Source organism: Phyllobates terribilis, unplaced genomic scaffold (assembly GCF_046119375.1).
Source record: "Phyllobates terribilis strain yellow unplaced genomic scaffold, ASM4611937v1 Scaffold_7__3_contigs__length_470593459, whole genome shotgun sequence".
NCBI classification, from domain to species: Eukaryota; Metazoa; Chordata; class Amphibia; order Anura; family Dendrobatidae; genus Phyllobates; species Phyllobates terribilis.
In genome coordinates, this window is record NW_027362767.1 from 318,124,140 (window position 1) to 318,139,547 (window position 15,408).

General features: G+C 40.6%; 1 long non-coding RNA gene across 2 annotated transcripts in view; it reads right to left on the reverse strand.

The window, feature by feature from the left end:
- Window positions 1-162: 162 nt before the first annotated feature.
- LOC141153198 (uncharacterized) overlaps window positions 163-15,408 on the reverse strand; it is a 73,445-nt gene continuing 58,199 nt past the window's right edge. For both annotated transcript variants that reach the window (XR_012247258.1, XR_012247257.1), the window contains one exon: window positions 163-1,019. This is a non-coding gene — a long non-coding RNA (uncharacterized lncRNA). The remainder of the gene's footprint in view (window positions 1,020-15,408) is intronic.

The window sequence follows — 15,408 nt, forward strand, 5'->3', positions numbered from 1 at the left end:
TTGCATATCTGCCTAAAACTTTTTTTTGCACAGAACTTTATGTCAGAATCGGTGATAGATCTTCTATAAAATAACCATCGACAAGAAAGAAGATTCCGACCAATGGATTAATATTGGATATTAGGACAGCGTTTAGGTGGAAATCTTTATTGATCAGATTGTCTCATCTTATGGTTCACATCTCTTAATTACACTTGTTTTTATGTATAATATCTGACAAAGTCTGAACTGGAGGGTCAAACTAGTACACATATTACAATATACAAACCTACTAGACCAGGAAAAGATCATCTCACGTACAGACAATCACATCGATACTTTAGTGACACTTCTGAATTCATTATATCATCTTCAGATTATCTTCAAATAAATTCATTGTAAGTGTAGTAATGTAAATCATCTTAATTGCAGGATGACCTTCATATAGTTGACACTAGATTGTATACACCTTGTGGAAATATGGTAATCACATAAAGCACTGTTATCACTGATACCAGATGCCAAAAGAACATTTATATCATTTGCCCATTGATAAGGACACCTATTTCCAATGTCTACCATACAATGAATTTCCCGTGTTGCAGCTAGCTTACTTTAGAAAGGTGTACAAACATTCAGAACATTCCACACATTTTTTTTTTGTCCAATTTTTGTCCGTCTGTCATCTGAGGAGGCAGCAGGGCTTCCTTTGTTTAAATAAAGCCCTTCGAAACATTTGAGAGAATATTGCCCAATTACTTTGCTTCCTGCAATTTCTGAGGCATTTAACGAGGATTTTCAAAACAAGTTATGAAAACATCTGCAAATCTGAATTAAAGATAACAAGCAATACATTTTAAAGCAGAATAACAGCTAAGGCAAGGGTCAGCAAGGACACCAATGTGATGTTTCATGAGGTTGAGATCACTGTTTTCCTGTTTTGCTCAGATTCGCCTCACTTGTTGGGTCTTGTTTTTCTTCTGAACGGTTTATAGAACATTCGGCTGTTCATTAATGCTGTGTCCAGTTTTATTCTTTACCTAAGAAATAGAGACAGATGATTAAATTGATAAGGTCGTCTGCTATAGGGCAACATTTTACCAAAATATCAAGGAGCAAAAATGAAATTTGTCTCCTTTTCTCCGTTTTTGGAACTTGGAAGTCATTATTGATAATCATCTCCTATCCCCTTGCCATCTGCATCCCAAGAATGTTTGGGTTATGGCTTCTTCTGGATCCCTTAGTTTAGCGCACTATCACTGACATACAGCACTGGTGATGCAGATAATATATATTTACCCCCTCCCTGGGAGTTAATTTGAAATTTCTAGTACAAGCGAGGGTTAAACTGCTGCATTGGATCTATGTGATTGAGCCCAAAATAACAGTTCCTCATATCAATTATACTCTGCATAAATCCTCATTCAGATGGCCGATTTTTGCGTACAAGCGCTATCCGTGCTTTTCTCAGATAGCACTCATACCTGTCATAGTCTATGGGGCCATTTACATATCCATGGAAAATCACAGAGACATGTCCGATATTGATGAAAGGGTTGGATTAAAATCAGCAATACAAGTCTATGGGTCCGTAAAAAAGTCGGATCGCACTTGGATGACATCGTGGAGATTTTTTTTTTCTTCAGATACGAGAAAAACTGATGACACTAGGACCACGCTGTGATCAAAGTCTGATCCCAAAAAATCAGTCCATTTTTCTTGTACGTGGAAAAATCAGAGTTCTGATTGAGGCATAATTCACCTTCTCTCATGTAGCTAGTCAAAGGAAGGAGCAATTGTTTTGTCAGATTTTCTTTGTGGATCAGTGAGAAGAAAAATCTTTATGAGTTCTGTGAATGGTACAGTATCACACCATAGCAGTCCATAATACAGTCGTGTGTGTGAACCTTTAGTTTCATCTTTAACATTTCCAGACACAATCATTGAATCCCAATTGAATCATTTGCTAATGATTTGTTAAAAGTGCTATTTGCCATACTAGCTCTATACTTCAGTTTTCTTTTGACGTAATATACTGAGAAGTGTCAAGTTGCTGTCTTGTAAAAACGTGCTATAGTTAGTTACTATTTAATTAAAAACCTGAGATAATAGAACTTGGGTAACTGAAATTATGTTTTTCTTGGTTACTTATTAATCTTCTTAGTCTGAAATACTTGCTTGGTCATCATTCTGTGCCCAACAACACCTGCCCTCTGCAGTTTTAGACATTTTTTCAGTATCATTTAGATGTTGTAGCTGGTAACCATGAAAGAAAAAATGTCCAAATTGTGTCAAAAAGGGTGATGAAGAATTAAATCATGGAAAGTAAAGCAGACATAAGGGAAAAGAAAGGAGAGGACATTTACATCTGGAATTTGAAGCAACAGTGTGTATGAAAATACAATTTAAGGGGTATTCCTAAGCTGTTTCTTCAGCAGCTCACAGCTATGCAGTCTCCTTACTTCCAGGTTGACTGGGGGAGTGGATACTTCTCTTACTGTGACAGTTCCGATGAGTAGCTTCATTCTGATACTACACATTAGTGGTCTGTCCGTGGGAAAACTGCTCAGGAAGCTGCAAGTGGGGGGGAGGTGGCAGATGGATTTTGATTGTACAGGACTGATAAAGAAAACTGCCAGGAGCTGAGAGGTAGGGGAAAGGAGATGAGCAGCTGACTGCTGTATATAAAACAACGGGCTGGAGAGAGTATGGCTGGGATGTCAGGAGTTAACTCCTCTCCTGGAATGCACACTCTCAGCTAGGGTGGGTCTTGAGGCCAAGCGCTTTGGAAGCAAGTCGTACACTATGTAAGATAAAAGCTCTCGCAGCAGGAGAATAACAGCAGATAGAAAAAGCATGTCAATTGCAAACTGGCTTATTTTCATGATGTCCAATCAACTAATTAAAGCAATTTAATGACCTTAAAATACCCCTTTAATTATTTAATGAGGCCCATCTGGCCACATACAGTATACTAGGCAATGTGTGAATATCAAACTATATAGATATTAAAGCTAGCTTTTTTTGGTAAAACAAAAAATAATAAGTATTTTATCCACCAGTATAAGGCAGCACAATCCTTAGGAAAGAGAAAGGGTAGACAGCAGATGGTAAGGTAAATCAGTTTGCAAAAGAAAACTGTAAACTAGCTGAAACGCACCTCTAATGGTAGAGGGTATGAATATTGTTACGATGGTGCTGCTAATTATGCTTTAAGAAGCAGTTCCATAAAAAACTTTCTGCAATTTGCATATAGTAGTTTACTAATAAAGCCCTTAGTAAGCAAATTAACATCACTACTATTTGGAATAAGTAACTTGCAAACAAACTATACAATAAATGGTTTTCTGGGACTGCTTCGTTAAAGAGGAGGACTTGAGTTGTACTCCACAATGTAGTACGGTGGCTTTTAAATGCTGGTGTGATGGTGAGTTATTTACAGCAGAATTTACTTGAGATGGACTGTGTATTCTGCCCTCAATATAATGCCCAGTGTTAGAGTCATAGGGTTTGTATGTAATGTTATGTACAACAGAGATGACCTCTGAAAAACTTGAGGCTGATCTCGCGTGATGCTTCGGAGATTAAAGGCTTGGTGCCATGTATTAAGACCTATCAATAGCATCCATACAGTAGGTGACAACTTTGATTACATGATACTCCCCTTTAAGAAGGGAAGTACTGTTGTGGAGTTTGCTGTGAAGAACTACAGTAAGCTAGGTGGGTCACAATAAGATGGCAAGTTTATAGGCAAAAATAGGCAAACTGTATAAACTTAGATGCCTGAATCAAAATATGACTGGTTTATCAAAGCTTTCTACAGGTATAAGCTTATTTCCTAAGTGGCATGTTCCTCAGCAGGGTGGATATGGCACCTGCTAATCTCTTCTTTATGACTGACTTAGCTTCTTTTGGTGGACCTGTATTAGTAAATCTTCACCATTTTTCTTTATACCAGCCTTATGTATGGAGTACTAACCAGAGCAAATTCAAGCCTTTTTGGTGGAGATTTCTGTTAAATCATATCCTGACTTTTTATCGATAGCTTCCCTTTGGCATGCCAAACTCATTAAGGGCTTGTTCAGATGAGAGTATAATTGGGCCGCGTGCTGTCCATATGAAAAACAGGAAGTTTTCGCACATAATAAGAACCAACGCAAGTCAATGTGGTATTTCACATGAACTTTTTTTTAACTCACAGACCAATGGTTAAAAAAAAAATCACAGCATGCGCTGATCAATATTACTGATCAGACTTGCCCATTATAAGTCAATGAATGTGTAAAAAAAGAGGTCACATGCGGGTTACCATCCATATTGCATACATTTTTTTACAAATCCGTTGCCATTAGGAACACAAAAACTGTATATTGCCTTTCATTATTTATGAAATTGTTGATATAAAAAACGGATGCCATAGGAATGTAAAAAATGGGCATACAGATGGGATATGAATGAGAACTCTGAGAAAATTGCTAGAGGGTTATTTTTCCAACTAAGTCACATGACTGTGTGTGAAAGGAGCATGGTAGGGAGGCAGAGTCTCTCAAAAGCAAAGATGGTCAGAGGTTCACCAATCTGTGAACAACTGTCTAGAAATTGGGGAATCATTTTAGAACAATGTTCTTCAACATAAAATTGCACAGATTTTGAATATCTCACCACCTATAGTACATAATATCATCAAGATATTCAGAGATTCTGGAGAAATCCACAGTCAAAAGGGACAAGGCCAACGGTCAATATTGGATGTTCGTAATTTATGGGCCAACAGGCAGCACTGCATTAAAAACAGGCATAATTCAGTTCTGCAGATTACTGCATGGACTTCCAAGATTCATTGAGCGTGGAAATAGTTCTCCATTCAATGTACAAATAAAATGTAAAGTTTTATCATGGAAAGAAGAAGCCATTATCAACACAATCCAGAAACATTACTGTCTTCTCTGAGCCAAAGTTAATTGAATATGGAAATATGGAATATTGAAAACTATTCTATGGTTGGAAGAATCAAAATTTTAAATTATTTGTAGAAACCACAGACGCCATGTCCGGTGGACTCAAGACTCAAAAGAAGAGGGAAACATTTGGTGCTTTATGAAACAAAAAATCCGGCAAAGACTGAGGACTGAGGAGCAGCGAGAATCTTACGTCAGTCAAGAATGGAACAACTTTCCTCTCCCAAAACTCCAGCAATCGTCTCGTCACTTCCCAGACGGTTACAGACTTTTGTAAAAAGAATATGGTATGCTGCATGAAGGTAGATACGACCCTGTCCCTACTCTTGTGAGATGTCTTGCTGCCGTCAATTATAAAATGAAATTATTTTTTCAAATGAAATGGAAAAATGTCTAATCTTGACCTTCTGATATCAGTTGTATTTTCTGTCTTGAATAAGATATGGTTATAAGAGATTTCCAAATCTCTGCATTCTTTTTCTCTTTCCATTTTACACAGCGTCACAACTTTTTCGGAATTGGGGGTTGTAGATAAAATGATAATTCAGGCGCGGTATCAAATACTCACAATTTGCTTATGTTATACTGTAATAGAACATCACCAAATGGCAGGGGCAGAATAGTCCTTTATTATTTAGGGTTATTCCAGAGGAGGTTACATTTGTTTATAGTCAGCAATGATAAAACTATTAAACATACAGCGTGGCAGTCAGCGACAGCAGCAAAAATAACTATTTCTCTAGCATCTCGCCACCATAGCAACAAAGGGGAGAAATCAACCAAAGTTTTTTATTTCCGTGCTAATTCTGAACAATATAATAACAGCTGTGACATTTTAGAAAGAATTCACTATGGAGGTTTCGGCAAGTTTACATTCATTTATTTTCTTCATAACTGTACATGGTGTGCTCATTAATACTTTTTCAATACTCTTTGTATTTATTAGTGTTGCTGCCCCAGCATCGAGTGTGGATTTACCCCATATTAGCAGTAGAGCTACTTTTGTCCTTAAATACTCTGCAGAGGGAACATTATGTCTTTATAAAAGTCACTGCAATATAGTGAGAACATATGTAAATGTTCTGTTATTTGGCCGGGGCTCACTTGTGATATATTAGTTTTACCTTACCTGAGCACACATCATAAAGGTGAGTGAATACTTGTACTTCCACTCAGTTACAGTCTACACATAGAGCAGCGTGGAGCCACAGGTTTGCAGGTCGCTGTTCTGTAGACTAATATGTGGACAGATGCTAGAAATCGTCTGCCTTCATGAGCTCTAGACACTATTCAGATGTCCATTTTTGACATAAGAGAGCTACCGTATATGTGTTTTTCACATATTCTAGTCTTTCAAAACATTTTTTGCGTATGAGGAAAATCTCTGCTATCTGAATGAGCCATTATTCAGATATAGCTTACATCTGTGACTCCAACTTCTGATACAAGGTACACAAATACGGTCCCGTGCACACCTCCTGTTTTTATTGGACAGTTCAATATCCCATTGTTTTCTTTGGGGGTCAAATAGTATTAAACTGCATTTTCACGGAAAGATTTTTTTTTTTTTTAAATGCTAATTTCATGATTATCTTGCATGGTAGACAGTTGTCGACGTAACACTGGTGGGTGTGGACCCACTGCGCCACCGGCCGGACTTACCCTGGAGAGGCGTAACTAAATGTCTACCGGGTCTTCACTAGAGCGCCTGATGGTGAGGATAGGCTGGATTGCCGGTAGACACCAGGTACCACTCCAGGGCAGTTCCCAGTTCTGCAGCAGCTGATCGCAGGGTCAGAGACACGGATACCAGCTACAGGAGGACAGAGGCAAAGGTGTGGTCAGACAATCCGGGGTCAGGACAGGCAGCACAGGTTCAGTATACACAGCCGAGGTCAGTAGTGGACTGGTCAAGATAAACATTAAATGAGGCAGGTCTATAGCAGGAGAGACAGAACAAACATACACCCACAGTATTCAGAGATAAGCAACTGGGAACCAATGATCAGGCAAGGAGTGGTGGCAGGAGATACGTGTGATAGAGGAAAAGACAGGAAAGGGATATTTCACCCTCACATTGAACATATGGTATTAATTACAACTAGGTAAGAGAGAAACCAATTAACTGAGGAAGTTAGAAACATTAGAAGAGCTGACACTTCAACCTCCTTTAAAGCAGGGATCTCCTGCAGCGACCAGGTAATTACAGCAGATAAATGTTTTGAGGAGAGACAGTAATACTGAGATTTGTTTACACCGAGGCAGAGAAATGCAGGGGCTTTCTTTGTTCCAAGGAAGGAGCTTCCCCTCATCAAAGAAAACTGGACAATTGCAGTTAGACAATCAGTCTCCGGAGTCCATATATAAATATTGGGGTTTTGCATCGATCCAGTATTTATGGGAGATATATTTTCGGCATAGGGCATAGAGAAGGGACAGACATAACGCATTCACTTACATCACCGTCGGGCCATTAGAACCCCTCCAACTTAATAACTTCCAATATATGATGCTGTACATGCCATATTTCATCTCTATCGAAAGGTAAAATTGCGATAGGAAACACGACAAAGATATCTACCGCCTGGGACCTCCAAGGGCAAAGATATCCTGGAAGTTGGAATCTCATAAATTCTAAAATACCCATCACATCCCACAATCAGCCCCCACATGAGCTCATCAAGGGGAGGTATGTGGATGTAGATATGAGCAAATAAAAATGAACGTTTGGGTCTCTGTCTTTGTTCATTCTGGAAGAAACAAAAAACCTAACCAGCACTTCCATATTGTGTGAACAGGTGCAAGCTGCAGTAACTGCATAACATACAAAAAAAAGAACGCAGTAGCACTTTGTAAGGGACATGATATATGCAAACACTGAAAACATGAGATCTAAACTGCATTATTGCTAAATAAATTGTACTTACAAAAAAATGAATGCCCATCAACCACTAGAAGGTGACCTCCGCATGATGGGTAACTAACCTCCTAAACCTCTCTTGGGCTATAAGCCTACAATTTTAAATGGGCTGGTAGAAACCAACTCTAATTAAAAGCATCTTTGGGCTGATGGGTGGAGTGCAGAGTCAGAAAAGGAGGCAGTCACAACCTCCAATGGCGAACTGCAAGAAACAAAAAACCTGACCAGCACCTCCATATACTGTGAACAGGTGCAAGCTGCAATGACTATATATTTTTTATAAACACTGCCAATCTTTCTGGATTAAATATATAAAATTTAATAGCTCTGTTCCTCTTGCCCTGTAAAGAGCACCCCTGAAGCCATATGCTACCTGTAATGGGTGTCCAATCGGCCTGTATAAACGAATGATGGTGGCAGTTAGTAGTTCCTTTTGTTATTGTGTAGTTTGCAGTGACTGTACCGGGGTATTTACAGTACAGACCAAAAGTTTGGACCTTCTCATTTAAAGATTTTCCTGTATTTTCATGACTATGAAAATTGTACATTCACACTGAATGCATCAAAACTATGAATTAACACATGTGGAATTATACAGTTATATGAAAAAGTTTGGGCACCCCTATTAATCTTAAGCTTAATGTTTTATAAAAATTGGTGTTTTTGCAACAGCTATTTCAGTTTGATATATGTAATAACTGTTGGACACAGTAATGTTTCTGCCTTGAAATGAGGTTTATTGTACTAACAGAAAATGTGCAATCTGCATTCAAACAAAATTTGACAGGTGCATAAGTATGGGCACCCTTATCATTTTCTTGTTTTAAATACTCCTACCTACTTTTTACTGACTTACTAAAGCCCTTTTATTTGTTTTGTAACCTCATTGAGCTTTGAACTTCATAGCCAGGTGTATGCAATCATGAGAAAAGCTACTTAAAGTGGCCACTTGCAAGTTGTTCTCCTGTTTGAATCTCCTCTGAAGAGTGGCATCATGGGCGCCTCAAAACAACTGTCAAATGATCTGAAAACAAAGATTATTCAACATAGTTGTTCAGGGGAAGGATACAAAAAGCTGTCTCAGAGATTTAACCTGTCAGTTTCCACTGTGAGGAACATAGTAAGGAAATGGAAGAACACAGGGACAGTTTTTGTAAATGGCCAGAAGTGGCAGGCCAAGAAAAACATCAGAAAGGCAGAGAAGAAGAATGGTGAGATCAGTCAAGGACAATCCTCAGACCACCTCCAGAGAGCAGCAGCATCAACTTGCTGCAGATGGTGTCACTGTGCATCGGTCAACTATACAACGCACTTTGCACAAAGAGAAGCTGTATGGGAGAGTGATGCGAAAGAAGCCGTTTCTGCAAGCACGCCACAAACGGAGTCGGCTGAGGCATGCAAAAGCACATTTAGAGAAGCCATTTTCTTTTTGGAAGAAGGTTCTGTGGACTGATGAAACCAAGATTGAGTTTTTTGGTCATACAAAAAGGCGTTATGCATGGCGGCAAAAAAACACAGCATTCCAAGAAAAACACTTGCTACCCACAGTAAAATTTGGTGGAGGTTCCATCATGCTTTGGGGCTGTGTGGCCAATGCCGGCACCGGGAATCTTGTTAAAGCTGAGGGACGCATGGATTCCACTCAGTATCAGCAGATTCTTGACAATAATGTTCAAGAATCAGTGACAAAGTTGAAGTTACGCAGGGGATGGATCTTTCAGCAAGACAATGATTCAAAACACCGCTCCAAATCTACTCAGGCATTCATGCAGAGGAACAATTACAATGTTCTGGAATGGCCATCCCAGTCCCCAGACCTGAATATCATTGAACATCTGTGGGATCATTTGAAGAGGGCTGTCCATGCTCGGCGATCATCAAACTTAACTGAACTGGAATTGTTTTGTAAAGAGGAATGGTCAAAAATACCTTCATCCAGGATCCAGGAAATCATTAAAAGCTACAGTAAGCGACTAGAGGCTGTTATTTTTGCAAAAGGAGGATCTACTAAATATTAATGTCACTTTTCTGGTGAGGTGCCCATACTTATGCACCTGTCAAATTTTGTTTGAAGGCAGATTGCACATTTTCTGTTAGTACAATAAACCTCATTTCAAGGCAGAAACATTACTGTGTCCAACTGTTGTTACATATTTCAAACTGAAATAGCTGCTGCAAAAACACCAATTTTTAAAAAACATTAAGCTTAAGATTAATAGGGGTGCCCAAACTTTTTCATATAACTATATACTTAACAAAAAAGTGTGAAACAACTGAAAATATGTCTTATATTCTAGGTTCTTCAAAGTAGCCACCTTTTGCTTTGATGACTGCTTTGCACACTCTTGGCATTCTCTTGATGAGTTTCAAGAGGTAGTCACAGGAAATGGTCTTCCAACAATCTTGAAGGAGTTCCCAGAGATGCTTAGCACTTGTTGGCCCTTTTGCCTTCACTCTGCGGTCCAGCTCACCCCAAACCATCTCGATTGGGTTCAGGTCTGGTGACTGTGGAGGCCAGGTCATCTGGCGTAGCACCCCATCACTCTCCTTCTTGGTCAAATAGCCCTTACACAGCCTGGAGGTGTGTTTGGGGTCATTGTCCTGTTGAAAAATAAATGATGGTCGAACTAAAACGCAAACCGGATGGAATAGCATGCCGCTGCAAGATGCTGTGGTAGCCATGCTGGTTCAGTATGTCTTCAATTTTGAATAAATCCCCAACAGTGTCACCAGCAAAGCACCCCCACACCATCACACCCCCTCCTCCATGCGTCACGTTGGGAACCAGGCATGTAGAGTCCATCCATTCACCTTTTCTGCATCACACAAAGACACGGTGGTTGGAACCAAAGATCTCAAATATAGACTCATCAGACCAAAGCACAGATTTCCAGTGGTCTAATGTCCATTCCTTGTGTTCTTTAGCCCAAACAAGTCTCTTCTGCTTGTTGCCTGTCCTTAGCAGTGGTTTCCTAGCAGCTATTTTACCACGAAGGCATGCTGCACAAAGTCTTCTCTTAACAGTTGTTGTAGAGATGTGTCTGCTGCTAGAACTCTGTGTGGCATTGACCTGGTCTCTAATCTGAGCTGCTGTTAACCTGCGATTTCTAAGGCTGGTGACTCGGATAAACTTATCCTCAGAAGCAGAGGTGACTCTTGGTCTTCCTTTCCTGCGGCGGTCCTCATGTGAGCCAGTTTCTTTGTAGCGCTTGATGGTTTTTGCAACTGCACTTGGGGACACTTTCAAAGTTTGCCCAATTTTTCGCACTGACTGACCTTCATTTCTTAAAGTAATGATGGCCACTCGTTTTTCTTTACTTAGCAGCTTTTTTCTTGCCATAATACAAATTCTAACAGTCTATTCAGTAGGACTATCAGCTGTGTATCCACCTGACTTCTGCACATCACAACTGATGGTCCCAACCCCATTTATAAGGCAAGAAATCCCACTTATTAAACCTAACAGGTCACACCTGTGAAGTGAAAACCATTTCCGGTGACTACCTCTTGAAGCTCATCAAGAGAATGCCAAGAGTGTGCAAAGCAGTCATCAAAGCTAAAGGTGGCTACTTTGAAGAACCTAGAATATAAGATATATTTTCAGTTGTTTCACACTTTTTTGTTAAATATATAATTCCACATGTGTTAATTCATAGTTTTGATGCCTTCAGTGTGAATGTACAATTTTCAAAGTCATGAAAATACAGAAAAATCTTTAAATGAGAAGGTGTGTCCAAACTTTTGGTCTGTACTGTACATATATTCCATGCTTTTGAATCTGAGGTGTATATACCATACGCTCACTATGAGTTCCCCAATATCCAGCCTAGTAGTGGAAGCAGCCGCACCTCGTCCATCATTCCTCAGCCAATTGCGTAATTGCCCTGTTGATTGAAGGCAGCGGAGCAGCGTTCCCCTGAAAAACTGGTGTCAGCTGGGTGATCTTGTGTGATCTGGGTGATCTTTCTGGTGTCATCTTTGACAAACTGGTAACAGTGGTGGGATCCATGCGACTCTCCTGGCTGTTATACTTGACACTGCCTAATAAACCCGCTGCTGCCTAGGGATAAGCTGGGGAAGGCAAACCCTGCAGGACACAGCAGGGTTAAATTCCTGTAGGATGTGGCTGTGCCTCCCTATAGTCAGGTGGTGATTCTCTATTTGCAGATCTGGCAGTGAGCACAAGGCAGCACATTAAGATGCTCAGATTCTGGGGAAGCAGAGTGGGGATTGCATTTCCTTGAGATAGGTCATCAATGTCTGATCGGTCAGAGTCCGACATCCGGCTTCTTTGCCAATTAGCTGTTCTCAGTGTCGGCGGCCGGAAATGCTCAATTGCGAAACTGCTCTACTTTTTTAGTTTGTTGTAATATTTTATTTTGCCTTTTATATACCATGTTATGCAGCGCTGTCCTTCTTATGAGGAACAGTAAAGCATCTAATATATATAATCGTCTTATCCCGCCTGTCTGTCCTTCTGTCCAGGAAATCCCGCGTCGCTGATTGGTCCAGCCGCGGCCAATCCGGGACGCGGGATTTCAGAAAAAGATGGCGGCCGTTAGCGGCTCATCTGCCGCACGGAGGTCAGTGGCGATGCAGCCGGGAGATGACCGGCCCTAGCCGGTCATCTCCCGGCTGCTCGGAGCAGAAATACCCCAACCGGCGGTGCCGCTTACCTCTATGCGGCTACCGTCGGGAGATCAATGGCTAGGGCCGCTGATTTCCCGACGGCAAGTGTGAAGGGACGACCGGGGAGTGGCTCCGCCGGTCGGGATACTTCTGCTGCGAGCAGCCGCTCATCTCCCGGCTGCTCGCAGCGGAAGTACCCGCACAGGCCGCGCCGCTCCCCGGTCCTCACTAATACGATTCGCTGATTGGTCAAGGCTGCCGGCCGCGACCCATCAGCGATTTTGGCGCCAAATTTAAACACCGCTCTGTTGATTGCGCCCGGTCGGCCGCATACATATTCTAGAATACCCGATGCGTTAGAATTGAGTCACCATCTAGTAAATATATAAGACCCAGCATATCTTGTCATGATATATTTCTTACATCATATGTATATGCACTATGTTGTTCTGTTTTGATTACTAAATACTTAACATCAATTTTTTTTTTCTGGAATGTTGAAAGTTTCTCCGGTGATTTACTGAGCAGACCAATCAAATCCTATGCTGCTGGGAGAGAATTAACATTTGTGTTTTGAGAACAACACTCTCATTCTCTTCAGATCCCAATGAACCAGGATTATCTTGGTGCTCACTCATTTGGTGTACAAAATCCTTTTTGTTACTAATTGCCTTTTCCTTTGTTACCCAGTTGAAATATGTAATTATGAAGTCATCCTGCAGTTCTCAGTTTTGGAAAAATATTTTTCAAACAGCGTTTTTAAAAGCAGCTACAGGGGTCATGTTTTCTACCTAGTTTGTAACAAAAGCATCGTGTGATAATTCTGCATTCAAAGCTGGGTGCCCTAATGTCAAGGTTACAATGTTTTCAACATTAGAAACAAATTTTACTGAAAACAAAAATTAGTTGCAGCTCATATTCAATAATTAGAAAGTGTTTTTTAGTGGAATTTCTGACTGCACCATTTGTCTTCTAGCACAAGCTTCTGTTCAGTTGCACACTTTTTAGTAGCGTTTTCAGAAAACACTTTTTTTCCGGTATCAGAAGCTCCTAAACTTAGGTCATGAAGCTGAGTTGTCTGAGGATTAATGCCTGTCTCCATAAGGGCTCGTTCAGAAGAGTGCATAATCGCTCCGTGTGATGTACATATGCAAAACTAATAACATACAGATAGCACCAGAACCAATGTGAGTCAACGGCCCAATAGTCTGCGTATATAAAATCACACCATGCACCACTTTGATCCATATTCTGGATCAGAGTCTCCCATTATAAGTCAATGGGTGCACGAAAAAATGGATCACATACGAGTAAACATCTTCATTTTTTAACAGATCCATTACAATTATTAATAAACTGCATTTATGCTTTATTATTTAACTTGTTTGTGTAAAACCTGGATGCCATATAGATGTAAAAAATAGACATATAGATTGCATATTAATGTAAAAAATGGACACATGGATGGCATATGGATTACATGCAAATGACAGATCAGATGAAAAATCAACATTTTTTTTCTGGATGAAAAACAGACTATTTTACTTACACTGGTTTGAACCTGCCTTTCCTATATTATATAGCACATGTAAAGGAATATCCTTAGTTTCTCATGTCAATTCTGGTTGATGCCATAGCTTTCTTTTAACTTCTTAGTGACCTATGACGTACATTTTGTCATAGGTTTGTAAGCAATGTATAAAGCAGGCTCAGGAGTTGAGCCTGCTTCATAACAGGCAAATGCAGTTACATAAGTAGCATCTGCCTTTAACTACAGTTGCTGAAGCGTTCTCCATTCACTGTAGTATAAAGGGGATCTGTCACCAGGTTTTTGCCACTTAATCTGAGAGTAACATAATGTAGGGACAGAGACCCTGATTCCAGTGATGTATCACTTACTGGACTGCTTAGTGTACTTATGATAAAATCACTGTTTTCTCAGCAGGAAATATCACTTTAGGACTAGTAAACTGGCTGCCAGTTAGTCCTCCATATTCATTAATTCTGTATAACCCCGGCCCCACCTCTGATTGTCAGCTTTCTGTGTATACCATATAGGACAAAGAAAGCTGTCAATCAGGGGTGTGAGCGGGGTTATACAGAGCTTAGCGTTCGGATAACAACTAGATCTGGAGCCGAGAAAACCGATTTTATCAACATGACAGTTTTATCAGCAGGAGATTATTACTAGAGAGTAGTGTTGAGCCACCCCCGTAGTGTTCGAGTTCGGTTCGGTTCGTCGAACACCCGTGTGTTCGCCGAACTGTTCATCGAACTGTTCGTCGAACACCTTCGAACACCGTTAAAACCAATGGCAGGCAAACAAAAACACATAGAAACACATAGAAAACACCTTCAAAGGTGTCCAAAAGCTGACAAACTGCTCAGAAGACACAACTAACACATGGAAAAGTGACAAGTACATATAGTCATGAGAAAAGAAAAGAGGTGGAGGAGTAAAAGGAAGGGGAGACACAGATATAGGCATGTCATGCCCTTCTAAAATCCAAAGTGAGAAGCCGACACGTTCAGTCCGCTCCTGCCCGTGCCACCTCCGTGTCGCCGGGTTTGTGCCAGAGCCGCGGTGAACCCTGACGGCCAGCCCCCCTCTCCCAATACTGGTGCCTGTCCGCTGGTGGGTTGAGCGAGCCCCCCTGTGGTGGAGGCAGCTCTAAGCTTTTTAATTTAAATTGTCTCTCTAATTTGAATGAATACACTTTAAATCCATTTACAAGGATCTATTGGAGGGCAAGTCTCATGCCAGCAGCTGCGTAATTCCAGCTCCAGTAGCGTCCACTAAAGCTGCTGCAGTTAAAAAGCTTTTATAAGGATCGAGCTCGGCTGTCCACCGCAAGGCATCCTACTGCCAGTCCCAGCCCCTATGCCTTGGGGTGCCTCCTGATGCTCTTCACTGAGTATCCC